This window comes from Heliangelus exortis, chromosome 24 (genome assembly GCF_036169615.1).
Source record: "Heliangelus exortis chromosome 24, bHelExo1.hap1, whole genome shotgun sequence".
Lineage (NCBI taxonomy): Eukaryota > Metazoa > Chordata > Aves > Apodiformes > Trochilidae > Heliangelus > Heliangelus exortis.
In genome coordinates, this window is record NC_092445.1 from 4,444,533 (window position 1) to 4,462,766 (window position 18,234).

At 51.8% G+C, this 18,234-nt stretch overlaps 1 long non-coding RNA gene across 1 annotated transcript; it reads left to right on the plus strand.

Annotated features, from left to right (window-relative positions):
- Positions 1 to 7,242: 7,242 nt before the first annotated feature.
- On the plus strand, positions 7,243 to 8,784 carry LOC139807256 (uncharacterized). The gene is made up of 3 exons (XR_011730508.1): positions 7,243 to 7,345; positions 7,770 to 7,855; positions 8,367 to 8,784. It is a non-coding gene; the product is annotated as an uncharacterized lncRNA (long non-coding RNA).
- The last annotated feature ends 9,450 nt before the right edge of the window (positions 8,785 to 18,234 follow it).

Below are 18,234 nucleotides of genomic sequence, written 5' to 3' on the forward strand. Positions count from 1 at the left end.
AGGTGAAAGGACTTCGGCTGCATTGTGTGATTTAGGGGTTCAGGTTCAGTGGGTTGAACCACCGGGTGTTTGAGTTACCAGGGGTCTCTATAAACACCGGAGGTTGGAGGGCTTGGGAAAACCGATCCAGGAGAGCTCCCCATCTCCCTCTGGTCTCGCCCTCCGTGCAGCTGCAAGCACCTCACCCAGTGCTGCCTCTTGGCAGGAATTCGGGCGATAAAACCCCCCGGGGAAGGGGGACAGAGACCCAGAGCTGGGGGTGCAGGAGATGGGTGGGTGCCGGGCCCCGCCGTGGAGAGCAGCTCTGCTCCGGAGGTGCAGCCACAGCGAGGGAAGAGCTTGTGCTCGGGATTACCTAGATGATATTTTCTGTTGTATTTTGTGTATTAATTATCTCAGTAAACCCAGCGGAGGAGCTGCAGCCTCTGGCTCGTCAATGCTGCCATCTACGGACTGCAGCTCGCTCCGGGCCGGCGCCGCGGCGGGGACACGGCAGGGATGTCCCTCCCCATCGAGGGGCAGAGGCACCCGAGGAGCCTCCAGGGAGGATGTCCCGGGGAGGCCAGAGACAGGAGTGACCCTGAGGCTTTGCTCCTTCCCCTCCATCAGCCCTGAAGGCAGAGCTCACCCTCCCTACCCGCCTGGCCCGGAGCACCGGGATGCCCACGGGAATTCGGTAGGAAGACACCAGAGGTCAGTCCCTGGGGAGAGGCAAAAAGAAACAAGAGGAAAACTCATAATGAGCAAGGAATGGGAGGTGGATCCGCGGGGGTGAGGAGAGTGGCTGCACTGGGCAGGATGGAACCAGCATCCTCTCAGCCCAGACTGAGCCAGGGATGGGGAAGTCCTGGGGGTCTCTGTGCTTCTGCTCCTTCCTCCCGGGGCCATCTCTGCTGCACACTGCTGGCACTGGAGCTACCAGACATCATGTGTTCCTCTCAGATTTACAGCACATGCAGAGCAGCCCATAAATATTGTAGCTTTTTTTTATTTTAATTTGAAGCTGTCTTACAAACTGAGCTATCTAATCCTTGGAACATCTGCTCGGAGCAGGCAGCAATCTCTTAAATGCCATTGTGCACTAAAGAACTTCTCCTCTTCTCTGTGGGAGCCCCTGGAAGAATTTCATTGCTATAAGGCACCTCCCACAGCTCAGGCTAATGATCACAATACAAATGGCATTTGCATGCTATGATATTCCTTTTGTGCAGAAGACAACCTGCACACTAACAGCTATTCATGCCTGACAGCTTGTTTGCCCTCCCTCTGACAAGGGGTCACAGCCAGACCCTGGTCACACCCAGCCCCAGGGGATGCCCAAACCTCCTCTGTCCCTCAGCTTCTTCCCCCTGGTGCAGGTGGAGGGAGGATTCTGGGGCTCTGGGGACACCTTTGAAGGGGAACATTGTGCAATGGTCCCGTGCCAGGGCCAGACGATGGGAATGGATGCTCCCCAGGGCCAGGTTCCTGTGGCCACTGCTGTGGTGATGCTGGCACCGAGGCCAGGTCCATCCTGACCCAAACTGCTGGTGCTGAGCTGCTGCCAGGCAGGGCTGAGCTATCAGCACCAAAACCTGGGGAAAGGGAGAAGCATCAGAGCTGCTCTGGAGCTTCCTGCCATGGTCCTCGGTGGCATTAGCAGCTCTCTTCAGTTTGAGCCTTTCTTCCTAATATTTTTCCACTCTTAATTTTAATTGATTGGACACTCCTGTGGTGTAACAGCTTATTGAAAAGGAAGGTCGTTCAGATACTAAAAAAAAACCCCAGCACTAATATTTACTCATTTGCCTTGCAGCTCCACTGCCCCAATCCTTAATGACAGGAACCAATATGTTTAAGCTATTGAAGTCCAAGTGACTCAAAATCAATGGCATGATATTGGAATTCCGGAAGACTTCGTTAAATATTTTGTTTCTTATTGTTTGCTCACTGAAAATCCAGACAGTCTCACCAGAGCTAAACCCAGTTAATGAATTAAAAGCTCCCAGCCGACAGCAGCTTGATAATGGCATTAACACTGTAAAATGCATCATTAGGTCAGTGTCTGTCAGCATTACAAGGCACAGGGGAGGTGAGCAGAAAGGCAGAAAGTCAGGCTGCTGCTTAGAGGCAGATTTAGGAAAAAAGTTTTAAAGGGCTGCATTTTCTTGACTCCTCCATGTCCCACTGCTCCTGAGATGCTTCTGAAGCAGCTCAGAGGTGGCTCCTTTCCCCTCAGTGTCCAGGGGGCTCCTCTCAGGTGGTTTCAAACAGTTCAGGTCCAGCAGATGGGTCCCCTCCAGCATCACTGCAGGGAGCATTGCTGCAAAAAGTGGTTTGGTTTTTTTCTCCTGGAAGAATAACTTCTGGTATCTCCTTCTGGAAAATAAACTGCTCCCACGGAGATAAAAACTGAGAGAATTCCAGGTCAGTTTGGGTTTGTACTCCACTGGGCAGTGTCTGGAACTGTTACCCCGTTCCTTTTGTATTTAGGGGCTGTGCTTTGGGTTTCAGAGCACCCACAGTTTGGGGACATTACCACCTGTCCTGGGCATGCAGGGAGCCCAGCAGTGGCAGGAGGGCTCTGGCAGGAGCACAATGGATCCCCCATCACACACACATTCCCAGCAGCCCTTTTATCTTCTCAGGAAAATCCACATCTTGTTTTACAGAAGGGACTAAACACAGTAACGCTCCTTTAATTTTGCAACTCTCTCTGACCTGAGAACTCCAGCGAGAGCAGGAATCTTTCTTTTCCTCTTGTTTACTCAGAGAAAGCAAAGAAAATACAACAGAAGTAGCTTAGAAATAGCAACGGGTTAACTGGCTTTGAGTCAGGACAGACCTTCAGAAGAGAAATACCTGAAATTCCTCTCCCCTGCCACTGCTGGGTTCTTACAAAGCAGCCAACAAGACAGATTTGAATGTGACTTACAACTAGGAAGACAAAAGGAGGGAAAAATGGAGAAACTGAATTAAAAATGCTTCCAGAGCTGAGACGCCAGACAAGATAAATTGGGATCATCATTCCTCCTCTAAGGGAAGGTGCTGCCACAGCGCTATTCACCTGATGAAGGCAAAGCCAAAATTAATGCTGGTTAGGGGCACATTAATGCCACTTACTCCCTGTCCCATTTGTCTCCTGCCACCCGGGCTCCAGGCACAGACCCAACACCTCCCTGTGCTGCTGGCAGCTTTGCCAGATGGGATTTTGCTCTTTGCTCCTTCTCAGCCTTTGCTGCTGGATCCAGAACCCTGGGAGAGGCACGGTGAGAAATGGCCAAAATCCTTTCCCCCAGCTGCCCCTTGTGTCCTTCTGCAGAGAGTCCTCCAAGTGACATTTCAGGAGACCTGGGAGCTGTGAAATTTAAGCATCGGGAGCTCAATCCATTAGCATCCTGACAAGCTTTTCAGAGATTTACAGTGGGTTTTACCACCTGCTGGAGGTGCGGAAACAAATTTCCATCTCTAACTCATTCTTGGAGGAAGATTTACAGCTGCCATCAGCCCCGTGCTGTCAGTCAGTCCCTTCCAGCCAGGTGGGGAAAGGTCACTTTTTAGAAACAGAAATGATAAGGCTGTGACCAAGCCACCTGCTCCCATCCCAGCTCTTGGCCACCAGGCCTCTGTCCCCAGAGGAGAAACCATCACCAAAACTTCATCTGAGGGGAGAGTGAGCTCCTGCACCCCGTGAGAGATCCTGAGAAACTCGGGGGGTTGTGCCACTCTTTGGACCTTCCAGGGGCTCCCTCAAACCACCAAGGGAGGAATCACCTCCTGCCAGCTTCCCACAGTCTGCAATTGATCAGTTCTGCCCAAATATTACAACTGCAGCACAACAGCCCCGGGCTTTAGAAACTCCTTGTGGCTCCCCCTGTTAGCAAATTTCCCTGCTGTTTGGTGTAAATCCCATCTCTTCATTTCCCTCTCTTCCTCCTTCAGATAAATCTCTTCCCCTCCTTCGTGCCCACTCCTTTCCAGGAGCTGCCAGGAGGAATTGCATCCTCCCTTTACACACTGTTCTTTTTTTTTTTTTTTTTTTTTTGGATGCTAAAGTAGAACACGCTTCCCCCCTAAAAAATAAAATAAACCTTTTCATAACTTACAAGAACAGCAATTGAACATGAGTGGGAGTTTATAAAAAGGAAAGAAATAAAAGATTAATTTCCTCCTTCTATTTTACACTGCCACATTTCATATTTGGCAGTGGTGATTCCTGTTGCCTCCGGAGTAGGAAAGCAGTAGTAAACAACCTTCCCTGTACACAGTGTACCCTGTGCAGGGAGCTGGAGTGGCTTGGGAACTCAGGGGCCACTGGCATCACCTCTAAGCCAACATAAAATCACAATTGCCTTGGCAATAGCAGGGGGGGAGGGAGAAAAGTGCAGACACCCCAGTTTTTTCCTTTGCTTGCACCAAATGGATTCACTGCAGGTGATGGGAAGCAGGAGGAATTCAGACCCCAAAGTGTCTCTGTGTGTTCCTGGACGTGCCAAGCCATGATTTTGGTTGCCCAGCACTCTGGGGGTGATGGGAGGTGCCCTCTGTGCCCCTGCTTGGGCAGGGCAGGGGGCACTGAGGGCTGTGCCAGCAGGGCAGAGTCTGGACACTCAACCTGCCTGGATGCCCCATCCATCTTCCCATGGGATTCTGGGCTCCTTTCCCTCCAGCCTCCACCATTCCAGTGTTACCCACAGCAGCAATGGGTGGAAAATGCTGGGGGAGGCGATTTGTGCATTGAGACTGTCCTTCCAGTGCACGTGGGGAAATTAACTTAAAGCCTGGGTTATGAAGAGAGCTAATTAGTTAATCCATGTAAAGTGCTTTAAGACTCTCAGATGAGGGGAAAGAATAGCTAATGGGGAGCTCAGACAGGGCTCTCTTGATGCAAAGTGAATTTCAGACAAGAAATCCTTACTTGTACAGAAAGAAATTAAATTCAAGGGCTTGTCTAAAAGACAAACCTCAGAATTGATCACATCCCAGTGAATAAAGACAGTCCATCAGGTCAAGGGCATCTTACACGGATATCCATGGCCACTAATTATTCTGCTTGAAACCAGCCTTGCTGGCAGATTCCCAGAGTCGATGCATTGAGGACCTCAGTGTCAACATCAGCTGTACAGCAGACGGATAATTGGTGGTAAGTACCCAGAACTGGACTGCACTGCACAACATAATGGCAAAAATTAAATCCTTGCAACAAAACAGCTATTTGCAAGCACACTCAGGCAAAAAACAGGCTTCAGAGAGAGCTACTCTGCAAAGGCAGAACAATTACAGAACAATTAGAGGGGTGAACTTTACCATCTCACCTGCTCAACACCGATTTTCTTCTCTGCAATCCTCTCTGTCAAAGCTTCAAACGTTTCCTTTGTTCCCAGCACCAGCCTCAGGCTGAATTTCCCTTGGTGAGAAGGCTGCACAGCCAGCAGGAACAGGAATGGTGTCTCCTGTCCCACCAGATGCTCCCACCAACCCATTTCTGGGTGAACCCTGCACACTTCACCCCCTCAGGCTGCCCCGTTGCTTCCCAGGGAACAGAAAATAATCTTTCCCCTGTGATGGGCACTGCTGGCCCTGCAGACCTGGGATAAAATCTCTCCATATTTATTTTAACACCTTTCTTCCTTCCCCTTGGCTCTCACTGGGCTTTAGATGGTGATGACCAAGATGCCATCGCTGTGGACAAGGAGCTGCTGCCCTGATGCTGTCCCTGTCACCCTGCTGGGCTGTGCCAAACCATGCCAAACCATGCCAACCTGTGCCATGCCAAACAATGCCATGCCAAACCATGCCAACCTGTGCCATGCCAAACCATGCCATGCCAAACCATGCCATGCCAAACCATGCCAACCTGTGCCATGCCAAACCATGCCATGCCAAACCATGCCAAACCATGCCATGCCAAACCATGCCATGCCAAACCATGCCAAACCATGCCATGCCAAACCATGCCAACCTGTGCCATGCCAAACCATGCCATGCCATGCCAAACCATGCCATGCCAAACATTGCCAAGCAGTGCCATGCCAAACAATGCCAAACAATGCCAAACCATGCCATACCATGCTGAGCAAGGGCCTCTGGCTGGCCCTGGCCCTGAGTGTCAGGCCTGGGAAGAGGAGGTGACAATGTCACAAACATTGGGGTCACCCCGGCCGTGCTGTCTCAGGAGCAGCATAAATTGGGTGATGTTGGGAAGTTTCCTGTGAGGGCAGCCTGGCTGCTGGAGTGGCATTTCCATATTCTGCCGAGCAACCCACAGGCCCATAAAATCTGATAAGTTTTCTCGGTCATCACTTTGTGTATTTTTATGAGTCTATTAAAATGTGATTTACATTTTTTCAATTTCCCCCCACCCCCTTTTCCCTTCCATATGCCCAAGGGACAGGTGAATTAGATTGGTGGGAGCCCAGAACCATATGGCCAATTGGATTAGGCTCTCCTAAGTGTTCAGCAGAAAGCAATAGGGGTTTTAAAGCTGTATCCCAAAGTCCACACGCCTGGCTTGTCTCAAGTGCCAAACAGCCCCATTTTTTAAGGCTCTGGCAGAGTGCTGAAACCAGCAGTGTGGTACCAGGGGTGCCCAAGGTCTGTCCTGCCAACCCACTCGGTGCCAAGGACCTCGTGCTGCTCCCAGCATCAGTCAAGGCACATGGCCTCATCTCCAGAGGGCTCAGCCACCTCCACCCCCCTTTTTTCCAAGTCTGAAATTAATTACCAGATCGTTGTTGTTCATTTTTAGTCAGAATTCTTTCTGTTGGAGGCAGCAGAAGCATCAGTTATGCTTCCTGCATGCTGAAGGCAAATGCTGCAGCATTCCCAGGACAGGAGCACAAAGGAGCTGCCAGTGCTGCTGGGTGAAAACTCCCTTTCAGATTCGAGAGAATATTTGTAGAAATTCCTTTCTCTGCTATTTGCTCAATTCTGCTAACAACGGGTTGCCAGCCAGGTTCAAGGACAGATGAGCAAGTGGGCCTCTGAGCAGCCTCTGTAATTCTCTTTTCTCTGAAGAGTCTGAGGGAGATTAATAGAAAAAGGGGCAGCAGGAGGATTTGTCAAGAAAAATAATCATTTTCAGATCAAGGAGGCATGTTATCCTGATAGTGAGCAAATGGCAGGAGCAAAAGGACTCCTGAGCCTGCCCCCTGTTACCCAAAGAAGCAAATTAAGGCAATTGCAGTCAAACACAAAACTAACATTTGCCTTCCTTCCTCTTTCTCTCCTCCTCTTCCTCCTGAGACCCCCTCGCCCCCCATTCCCAGTGCCAGGAGCCATTTTGCAGCCCGGGTTTTGCACCCTCAGGGCCAGCAACAGCAGCAGAGTTTGGTTCCAGTCTCACGGAGCTGCTGCGGGAGGAGCGGTGGGAATGGGGGGGATCGGGCCGGGAAGGGGAGGGAGGACCCGGCAGGGTTGGTGCCAGGAGATGGGGGGGATCGGGCTGGGAAGGGGAGGGAGGACCCGGCAGGGTTGGTGCCAGGACACAGCGGGATGGGCAAAGAGGCAGCACTGGGGAGATGCTCCGGGTTCGGGAAGCCACGGCCCCCTCCTCTCCATCGCCCAGGGACCAATTTACACTGATTAACAGGCGAAACCAAAGCGGGTTCGGTTCCACCTCCGTGTGCGTAACATGCGGCTGCAGTTTGTTTGTTTTGCTTCTCCAGCAGCCTTTGTATCCCCTGACAGTTTGCTCATTGTAAATAGTCGAGGATCACATTCCCTCTGTGGAAAACAAGGTCGGCAAAAACCTGAAATCCGCTTTTTCTTTTTTTCCCCTTTTCTCGCAGCCGTGCTGCAGTTTCAATTAACATATGCCTTGGTTTGCCCCCGGGGACTGGCGGTGAGAAGATGAGGAATAGGGGAAGTGTGGCAGGTAATGAAAGACATGTACTCATTTCTGCTCCAGCAGATAGTGCAAGCGCCCATTAAATGCGAGAATTAATTGTTTAAATTGTTCTGAGCAGCATTTACAAAAATCGCCTTGTCGGTGCAGCTGGGCATTTGGTTTCAAAAGCTCTCCCCGTGCTATCTGCATCTGAGTGCTCTCACGTCAGGCTTCTTCACCACAAATTAATTTGTTCTACACACATTTATTTTCTCCCTACGCAACACTTACAAATATACGTGGAAAAATGCAGATAATTTTTTTTTTTCCCTCTTGTTCTCATGCAGTTCCAGAGACAAATCCTTCCAATCCAACATCCCAAGCTGAGTTCCTCTCCCACCCTGCTCAGGCTGTGATGGAAAATACCTGAGCTGGAAGTGAGAGCAGCTCCATAGTCCATCCCAGATCCATTCTCCTCTCTGGTTTTTTATGAACTGCAGCCATCAGTGAGCTCCGCAGACCAGCCCATCAACTTTATTCACATTATCCTCATTTTCAGTGCTGTGTTTGCTGCTCCGTGTGCTGGGAGGCTCCCAGATCCACATCTCTGGAGGGGGCTTGGTCCTTTCTGCCACCCCAGGGAAAGGGCAGGAACCCTCTGGCAGCCCCAGGGGGGGACAGAGCACCCTGTGCTGAGCCAGTCCAGATTTTGCCTCTCAACCTTGTCTTGCATGGACTGACTTTGGGCATGAAGCTTGGAGCCAAGAGGAGCTTTGCAGGGATGATCTCTCCTCCCAGGCACTGCCTCTGCCCCAGAGGTGGCAGTGAAGCTCTGCTCTGCTCCAGGTGTCCAACACTGGAGCTGTTCACCCACTGCACCAATGCAGCCATCTCAGAGGGGACATGGAATCACTGATGTGACCATGAATATTGTATGGCTGCTTAGAAATTAAAATGAATTTTGAGCTGTGTAGCGTCTATATGCACTCCTAATGTCTATTTAAACAGCAGAGGAACTCGAAATCCAAGCTTAATTTTTATCTTTATTATCCTTAGAGCTTAGTGAATAATTAATTCTTTTTCTTTCTAGTTTTTGTTGGCTTTGAAACAAAATTAATTCAACCAAGGTCCTGGCTTTGTTGTCGTTGACTTTCAGGAGGCTGTGGATATCCCCAGGCAGCTGAGGCCACAAAAAAAGGTGGGTTTGGGGACAAAGAACTTGATCCCCTGCAAGGAGGAGCTGGGGGAGGAGGCAGGAGCTCAGGATGGGGTGAGAGACTTGGGGGAGCCAGGGGCTCCCTGTCCATGGAGGGAGTTTCTCCTCCTGCTGCTGGGGTAGTTCAAGATGAAGGATTTTCCTGCTCACCCCAAACCCTCGGGCAGATTCTAGTTCAGTTCTGTTTTTCATGCTGATACATGCACAAAAATTTGCTACCACTGCTCAGGCAGAAAGACTTCGAGGCCATTAATTGAAAATTAACCAGGAAAATAAGTGTGTGACAGCCAGGCAGGCGTGCAGGCCAGGAGGAGGTGGACAGGATTAGGAAGGGAAATTGTGCTTGTCGGGTTTTATAGCAACGAGCACACTCCCAGACAGGGAAACCCCCACCATGAACCCCAGCCAGGTTCACACAGCCCAGGCTCTGGTGAGAGAGGAGCCCCCCAGCCCTGGGGGCTCTGTCCTGGTCTCCCCCTGGCACCAGGGAGCCCCAGTAGCCCTCAGGCACTGCCGGGCTTGCCCATGTCCAGCTGCTGCAGTGAAGAGTGTGCTGGCTGCTTAAGGTGTGGCTGAACAGGAATTAATGTGGAAAAAATATGGGGTTTGTTGTGTCAGTGGGAGGAAGAGCCTGTGCCCCCGGCAGCAACCCTTCACACCAAAAATTGATGGTCACAAACTAAACAGGGTGCTTCAGGGGGCTGCTTGGTGTCAGAGCAGCAGCCAGAGGGTTTCTGATCCATCTGAGTGAACCCAACACTTCCCTTGGGCAGGGCAGTGCCCTCTGCCAGCTGCCCGTCAATTTTTCTTCTAACAACTGCCTTGTTTCCAGGTTTTCCAGTGTTTTGTTGGTTTCTCTCCAAGCCAGGTACCTTCACCTGCCTTACCAGCACCCAGGGCCTGACTCTGCCCCATCCTCTCCTGTCTCAGGGGTGTCCCTGGATGTGTTTCTGTGTTTTGGTGCCAGGGCTGGTGCATTCCCTCCTGTGAAGCATGGGCCAAAATCCCTCTGCCAGCACTGCCATCTCTCGTGGGTTTACTGCAACTGTTGCAGGTTTTTATGTTTTCTTTGGTGTCTCAGAGCCTGGGTAGAAGGAGAACTCCGGGTTTGGGATGGCTCCAATGCCACGGCACAGCAAATGGAGGGAAATGTCCTGCATCCCCCCTGCCCTGAGATAACTTCTCCTGATACCAGACTTCCAAGAGTTATTTAGAGGAGGGAGTCAAGCTGGCTGTATCTCAGCATTGATTTTCTGCCAGCTGCTGAACTTTCTGTAGTGCAAGTGTGACTGATACCCCACCAACCTCCCCCCTGGGCTGGGGGCTCCCTGGCTGTGGGGCCAGGACCACTCCAGGTGCTCCTAACACAGACATTGAGGAGCTTAAGCACTGACACCCGGCAAAAAAAAAAAAAAAAATTTTTTTTTTGTTTAAACAGGAAGATTTTCAAAGTTTTTTCTAAGAGCTTTGGAGTCTTTTCAAACAACTTTATCTCCTAATTCAAAAGTCTGTTTGAATAACCCAAAATGAGATCAGTGTGAAGGACTGGGAGATCATCTCTTAGCTGCTAACAAAGAGCAGCAATCCCTCCCCATGCAGCTCAATTATCCCTGGCTCAGGCTTGGGGAAAGGGCCACGATTCCCTTCCTGCCAGCTCTTGGCTGGCAAATTAATAACATCGAGCCCTGTGCTTGATGGATTTTGCAATTACTCCTGGAGAATTTCCCTGGGACGGGCTGGGAAGGGGCACGGGGGTGTCAGGGGGTGAGATGCCTTCTCCTGCACCTTCCTTTTCCCTGGGACACTGCTCGTGCCCTCCTTTATTCCCAGTACGGGGCTGTGGCTGTGCCAGCAGGACACTGTCCCCTGCTCAGGCACCAGATCCCCTCAAATCCAGACCAGGAACAGGGGAGGGGACACGGGACCACGAACCACCTGGGTCTGGAGCCACTCGGGGCAGCTTTGCCCACAGCTCCTGCAGTCCCAGCTCTGGTTCCATCCCCTGCTGGAGGTCAGCAGGGCTCCTGGGGTATCAGCTGGGGGAGCTAAATAAATTAGCAGATAAAATCAAATCAAGAGAGGAATGTAAATAAACAAATTAGGCAATGGAAAGGAACATGTAAACAAACAATTAAATGAACAACTAAACTCTAAGTGTCAGTGTAAGGAGTGTTTCTGGCTTCCCTGACTGCTGGGGAAGGGGCAGCTCAGGCCAAGAGCCCCTCACCAGCTCCCAGGCCCCAAGGCAAGGGACAAGGCAAGGGTTACAGGTTCAGCTGGGACCCAGGGTTGCCACTGCAGTGCCACATTGTCACCATGGGCACCACGACCACCGCGAGGGAGTTCTGCTCCATCAGCTGCAGCCCAGGGCTCTCACCATGTGCCTCAGAGGAGCAAACCCAAACTCCATGGGGTTTGCAGCTCCCCTTGCCCTTTGCCCACCAGTTTCAGAGCAATGCCCAGTACAACCTGCCATGGTTGTATCAGTGTGACAGGGACCCCAGGGCACCAGGACAGGGACCCGAGCAGCAGGATGCTCACTTCCAGCCCTCAGTTTTTCACACGTGTGTGGAGCTGTGGCTCTCACCAGTGAAATATCCAAACGGGTGGGAGGGTAAAACCCTTAAATTCAGACCCTGAGGAGCAGAGGGTTTCTCTCCTGCTCTGCTGGTTGCTGCCTCCTCTTCCTCCTCCCCCTGGGAGCTGCCAGCCCCTTCCAAGTGTGTCCAACAGCGCTGGGACCAGGAGGTTCCTCCCGAGGTAGGTCCCTGGGTTGGGGCCTGTCGGGAGCTCCCTCCTTGCCCCCTCCCCTGGCACTGGCAGTGACTCTGCTCAGAGCTGGTACCTTTTAATTCCCTAAATGATTAACTTGCCACGGATTAGAGCTGGGATGGCCATTTAATTAACAGACACGTCAAGCTTGCTTCTGAGTCATTAAAAAAAAAAACAAAACACACCACAAAAAAACCACCCTAGTGATTGACTTCTTAATACGGAAGAAATCAATTAGATTAATTTTCTTTCCCTTCCTCTGAATTTTTTGGCTCCAGGCAAATGGATGGAGGGAGAAAAGGAACCGGTTGGAGGCAGGATCAGTTCAGCCAGAGGGCTACACAGATTTTTTGGGAAGAGAAGAAAGCATGGGGGTGGCCAGGGGGTGGCTGCGGTGCCGGGGGCAGGGGCAGCAGCATCGGGGCGGGTGCTCGGAGGAGGTTCAGGGGTCTTCCTGCATCTCACTGGTGCCGAGGGGTGCGGGGTGTCCGGGCAGCAGCCCCAAGGAGTTCAACGCTGTTCCTATGCTGAGTTACAAGTTGCTGTCTGCAGAGTCTGACTTTCTGCCCATAAACTCTGATTGCACGAGTTGTAGATTGCCTCTTGACATTAATTATTATGTAAATCCGGCAGATTAACGTTGTCAGCTGATGAGTGGCAAGTTTCACTCGCAGGCAGTCTCCCAGGAGCTCGGCTGTTGCAGAAGTTGCCATAGCAATTTTTTTTTTTCCCCTCTTGGAAAAATGATCAAACCAAAACAAACCCGTGTATCCCTGTGCTCCCACCCAGCGCTGGAGCTTTCCCTGCTGCCTCCAGATTCCTCGGTCAGGTCCCGTTGGAGCAGATGAAGTTGCGTTTTGACCAGTCAGTGGATTTGAAGCTCTTTAAGTGCTTGTCTGGCTCTTCTTTGCATAAATGACGATGATGGGGAAGCTCATCCCTGCTCGGCACAGGGCAGAGCCCGGGTCCTGCCCTCTCGGGGTCACGGAGGGCGATCCACGCAGTGATTTGGGGGGGAGAAGAGCTGTGGCTGCCTCTCTGTCCTCTTGGGGAGGAGTTCGGAATTTGTTGTCTCGGTCTCTGAAACCAAACAGAAAAGAGAAATGAAAAGAGGGGAAAAAAGAAAAAAAAAAAAAAAGTTCATTTTTCACTTGGGATTAAAGATGCATGAGCAGAATTAAAGAGGGCTGCTCGCCGCAGAATTGAGAGGCTTTGAAGGTGAGTTACAGAGCTCACTAAATAAATTGATAAACTGCCTCTGAACTCGGGTCAGCTGCAGAACAGGCAGGCAGCTCCAAAACTTACTAAATCTGGGGGTCTGATTTGAACTGCCCCCGAGCTCTGTGCCCCTGGCATGTGTCAGGCAGGTCCTGGTACTCTGAGCTGTGTTTGTGTTGGTCCGAGATGCCCACACCAGGGCTCCCATTGTGCCCTCCCATGGGGTAACCAGTCCCTTGGGGACTGAAGTGGGGATGTGAAAGGGGGGGTACTGGGATTAGGAACCTCCAGACCCGGAGCCTTGTCCCCATGTCCTGGATGAGGGGTGGTGGGCACCAACCTTGTGGCACCTGGTGTCCCCTGAGAGCTTCTGACCCATTGAGCAACATCTCTGGTGCCACGGGCCTCCCTGGGGAGCAATAGGAAAAAAAAACCAAACTTTTTCAGCCCTGACTCCAGGACCCCCGGGACCTCTCCGGAGATTCCTCCTCTTCTGGGCCCAGAGATCTTTCCCTGCCAGGGATGGAGCCCAGCGCTCCCCCTGGGGCTGGGTGGGTTCTGCAGCACCGGTCACATCCGTGTTCCCTGATGGATATGGCAGGACAGAGATGGATTATTGCCTTTGAAAGGCAAGAATCTGCTTATCATCCATGTCATACTTCTAAAAATACCCAAAGCGTCTCCTCGGCTTTCCTCTTGTGCGCTAATGACAGCTGAGGAGCGACATCTGTATCCTAATAGATGAGAAACAAATTCCTCCTCACCCCCAGAGCAGGCTGATTATTTTACTGGCAAGACGCATTAAAAAAAATGCCTTTTGACACAAAGTAACATTAATGTCAGGAAACTGCAGCGCGGAGCCTCCGGGGAGTCCCGCTCCTGTCACCCTGATTAAATTAGAGTGTGTCTGGCCCCCCCCCCAGCATTATTCATTCCGGAGCCGCTCCTGGGGCTGCTGCTGCCAGGCAGAGGCTGTTGCTGCTTGGTTGCGGTGATAAAAATCGTTCTCAGCTCCGGGTGCGGGAGCAGAACCGGGGGGGCTGCAGGAAGAGGAGCGGGAGCAGCCCGGGCTCCAGCCTCGGGGCGGGGATGCTGCCGGGTCCACGCTCCGCAGGGGACTCCTGCTCCCAAAACTGCTTGCAGGGTGGGCAGAAAAGATGCCAGACCCCAAAGGGCTGATTCTGCTCGCCCCAAAGCCCGGGGGAATTCGCTGAAGATCCCTGGCTGGAGCCCTTCCAGTCTGGAGCTGGAGTCTGCCTGCCCTGTGCCCGGGGTTCCTGTCCGGTGCGGGGTGATGATTCTGCTCTGCTGGGGTCTGCAAAATCCAGACCTATAAATTTCTCTCGGGGAAGGAGGTTCTGTCACTCATGAAATGCCGAAAGGCCGGGAAGAGATGTCATTGTCCCCATCAACCAATGTCCCAGGTGACCCCAGCTCCATCCCGGAGTTAGGTCTTACTTGCAAGAGGGTGAAGCAACATTTTATTTCAGGGTTTTCCCCACTCCGTGCAAGCCTCCCTTCAGGTCAGTGCTGTTCTGGAGATTTATCTAGGCTGGCAACATGTGCAAGATGCAGTGCACTGGTTTCCAGACTGGTGTTGCTCCTAATTCCTATCAGCCCCCCCAGCTCACGGTGGGTCAGCTCCCACCACCCCAGTGGGCAGAGTAGTTAATAGCCTTTTTAAAAATTAACTCCCCGGGAACATGTTTTTCCAGGATTCCAGCCATTAAGGGCTTGTTAATATTTATGAAATAATTAATAGATGTACCTATGTTCTTTAATAACTCATTTAAAATTGTGCTTGCTAGGAGATGCAGTCCGGAGGTGGTGATGGGTGCTGAGCACTGAGTGCAGCACAGAGGGGCTGTTAATTATGTATTAAACACACACACATATATATATATATATATATATTACATAAAGTTATGAAAAAATAGAGGCATTTAATTTAAGAAATAATGTGGCAAATTCTGCTGCCTGGAGACTTGTTTTTAAACAGCCAACCAGCTTTGGAGCTTTGCTCAAAGGGGGACCTGGCCCTATGGCCGTGGGGTTTTTCTTGTGAGTGGGCTCAGCGTCGTTGGGAGGACAGGCAGGGCTGAGGCTGCTGCTGTGGTTCACTCACAGGAAGCTTTTAGGGAGCTTTTCCAGTCCCTGCTCCCCTCTGGTGGCCCAAGATGCTGCTTTGCTGCAGGCCCCAGGTGCAGCCGTCCCCACACATGGGTTGGGGTCCTCAGGACCCCGGTGTTGGGCTGGGGGCACCAGCAGGGAGCACACCCACCCTTCTACCCAAACAGTGATCTTTATTTTCAATTTTCCCAAAGATTGTTTTCATCTCGAAAGGCGTCGTCTCTTGCTTTCTGATCGGAATGAAATGAAATATCATAGAATTCAGATTAAATCTCTGCCTGCATTAATCTTACACAGAGGGAGCCTTCTCTGGGGTTCCATGTGCTGCAGCAGGAGTGGATCTGGTACCACCTGTCCCAGCTCTGGCCAGCACTGAGCTGCAGCTGCCTCCTTCACTGGCTGGAGAGGGAGAAATTGGATTCAGAGGCAGCAAATGCAGCTCCCCAGAATGGATGTACATTTTCATTATACTTATACGCTGAGTAATTGGAGCTAATACAAGAGATATGGGCAGTATCATTATAGACCAGGCTGTGCTGGAGATGTATTATCATCATCTGTCATTATCTGGGCTTCCTTGTGGCTGCTAAAATTGTAGAACATGATTTTAATAACCCTGGAAGGCAAGAATCATTTTTCTTTTGTCACTTAACAACTTGGCCTCATTCACTGATACCTTTAAATATGAAGGGGAAGGGAAGGGAGGGGAGGGGGGGAGAATTAATTTCTAGTGGGGTAAATGCAAACCTGGTTGTTTTCTTCTCTCTTCGTTTGCAAAGGTGCCCCAGCAAAGCCTGAAAGCTTTCAAGGAAATTGCAGATAAAGGGGAGAGGACGGCAGTGCTGTGCAGGAGGAGCCCCCCGGGAGGTTTCCCTGGAGATCCGTCCTTCCCCAGCCCAGAGGCAGCTCCATCCCGCAGCCTGGAGCTGGGAATCGGTGTCAGACCCCCGTGTGCTGACCCCCTGGGGACCATCAGCAAAGGAAGGGGGGAGAACGCTGAGGTCTGCAGGGAAACCGACCCCAAATCACCTGCACCGCAGCCTCAGAGGATCGAAGGGGAAAGACCTTCATCCATCTCGCCAGGAAAACCCACGGAGATGAAATGGAAATCGCAGAGAAGAAGCCAGCCCGGGATCGCGATCCCAGCAGCAGAGGTGAGGTGCCTGGGATGCTGCTCCCGGGACACGGCCCTGCGTGTCCCCTGCCTGGTTTGGAGCTCTGGGCTCTGTCCTTGTGCCCGGAGCACTCGGCTGTGGTGACAAGGAAGGGGTGACACCCCCTGCCAGGGGTTGTGTCCCCTCTACGAGGGCACAAAAAGCACTTTTTGGGAGCCGGAGGAGCCGCATCCCTCCTGATCCACGTGGACACCATCGGGGCTCACAAGTTTGAGGGCGTTTCATTTGTTTCCTCTCAGCCATGGAAAAAGCCAGCAGCAGGAGAGGGACAAATCAAATTACAAGCAGCTAATGAAAATAATGGGGAACAAAGTACTTTTGGAGGCCGCTTGGTTGGATTCCTATTTCCATGTGTCACTGGATTTAAATCGGTGATGTTTATAGCCCTCGAGAAGCAGTCATTTAATTGCCCTTTGTGATTAGCTGCAATGCAATTGACCATGAATTTCTTGCTCTCACAGCAGCTCTGTGCTGGGCTCCAGCCCCCAGTTGCTCCCACCCCCATGGCTGGAGACCCCAAAGGGGTCTGGCCCTTGCTTCTCATCCTAAGGTAAAATGGATGAGGGGTCCTGAGGGTCCTCCTGTGTTCCAGACCCTGTATTTATTTAGTGGAGGTCTGCTGGGGAGGGTTTTGCCCCGTTTCCATGCAATGCTCTGACATAAGCAGCTGTCAGTGCCTGCCTGGGCTGACAGCCTCTGTTTGCAGCTATTGACTCTGAGTAAATAATCTCCAGATATTTTTTTTTTCTCCCGATAAAAGCTGATTTTTTTTCTATTATTGTCCAGGGTGTTTATTAGAGCAGAAAAATAATAGTGCTGTGCTTGCAGCCTGATTGTCAGGAAGGGTCAGAATTCAGCAGTGCAGCCCTGGCAGCTGGGATCAAATGTGCTGCCTGGCACCATGGGCATAGGGGCTGAGGGTGCAGGAGGGCACAAAAATCCCCCTGCCCAGCTGGTTTGAGTGGCAACACCAAAGGGAAATTTCTTTCCAGCAATGGCAGAGGAAGAAAATGTTTTTTGCATCTGAGCTCTGGAGTATCCCAGCAAAACAGGGAATTCCAGGAGCCTCAAGGGCTGAGGGGCTGGCATGGGGCTCGGCCATCAGACACGGGGACATTCCTCTGCCACGGATGGGTGGGCAGCAGAGCCAGGGAATGAGGGGTGTGCAGGATTGAGGGGTGCTGTGGCAGGTCTCTCATCCCGTGCTGGAGCTGTAGCCCTGTCCTTTGGGCATCTTGCAGATGAGAGATGAATGATGGCAGCAGTGCTTGGCCCCTCGCCCCATCTTCCCCCTGCCCACCAGGGACTCTCAGGTCCCTGCAACGCAGAGAATTAATCCCCCTGCCTCATTAATTACAGTAATGTGTCAGGAGCCTTGTCCAAGGTCGCCCTCTCTGCCCCCCTGTGATCAATCCTCTGGCTGTGCTGGGGAGGAGCTGAGCAGTGGCAAGGGGGGGGACAAGCACCATGGGTGTCCCCCCAGCTTGGGGACCGGGTGCCCAGAGCCTGCAGACACAGGAGGGTCCTGGCTGGGCTCCCCCCACGCCCAGGGCAGCTCTGTCCCCTTGTGTCCCCGTGTGCTGCTGTCCCAAGGCAAGGGTCTCCTCCCTGCCACCTCCACAGGGGGCTTGGCCAGGAGGCCTCTGCTCCATCCCCGTTGCTGGAAGCTGAACAGGGTGATTTGCTTGAGTTAATTGTGCTGGGTTCTGCACGTAGGTCCTGAATCTTACATGACTGGCAACGTTTTAATTTTTTAGGGAATGAAAAGAAGAAAAGGAAAATCTCTTTAGGGAGGCTGGTTCTTGCTGACAGCTGAGCTGATACAAGCTGCTAACGTTCTTTGCTTAATAGCCATGATCCACCCGGCAGGGAATAAACCAGAGGCACTGGTACCAGGCCCAAGGAACAGAGGCAGC